The 618-nt window shown below is 44.0% G+C and overlaps 1 non-coding gene across 1 annotated transcript; it reads left to right on the plus strand.

Moving 5' to 3' along the window:
• The first annotated feature begins 201 nt into the window (after window positions 1-201).
• On the plus strand, window positions 202-308 carry LOC145013617 (small nucleolar RNA R71). The gene has a single exon (XR_013665165.1). It is a non-coding gene; the product is annotated as a small nucleolar RNA R71 (small nucleolar RNA).
• Window positions 309-618: the final 310 nt, after the last annotated feature.

The following is a 618-nucleotide window of genomic DNA, read 5'->3' on the forward strand; positions in this document are numbered from 1 at the left end:
TCTTCAGTAGCAACATAAGCAGCTCCCCTCGTGACATCATGCCTAGGGTTATGGTATTCTCTAGAGTGTTTAGAGAATTCTTCAATCAATTCTTTAATCACCGGGGGTGGCTTCTTTGTAAGTGGGCCTTGCGAGTCTAACAACTGCCGGGTTGTGACATTGACTCCATCATAGAAGATGGAAACTTCTTGTTGGCTGTTTAGATCATGGTGTGGGCAATTTCTTAGCAGACTTTTGTACCTCTCCCATGCTTCATATAGCGACTCTCCAGCTTGTTGTTCAAAGTTTTCAATGGCCTTCTTCAGCTTGGCTATCTTGGAAGGTGGGCAAAAGTGATCAATGAATTCTTCCTTCATCTTGTCCCAAGTAGTGACTGATCCGGGGGGAAGTGACTTGAGCCAGTCTTTAGCAGCACCCTTGAAGGTTACCGGAAGCATACGAAGTAGTTGAGTTTCGCGGGTTACATTTGGAATATTGAAGTAATCAGCTACATCATTGACTTCATCCAAATGTTTGTAGGCATCTTCATGATCTTTCCCATAGAAGGGTATTTCCTTTAGTGAAGCTAGGATATGACCTTTTAGCTCGAAGGTAGCAGTCGTGGGAATTACGGGTTGC

This window comes from Lactuca saligna, chromosome 8 (assembly GCF_052625555.1).
Source record: "Lactuca saligna cultivar CGN05327 chromosome 8, ASM5262555v1, whole genome shotgun sequence".
Taxonomy (NCBI): Eukaryota; Viridiplantae; Streptophyta; class Magnoliopsida; order Asterales; family Asteraceae; genus Lactuca; species Lactuca saligna.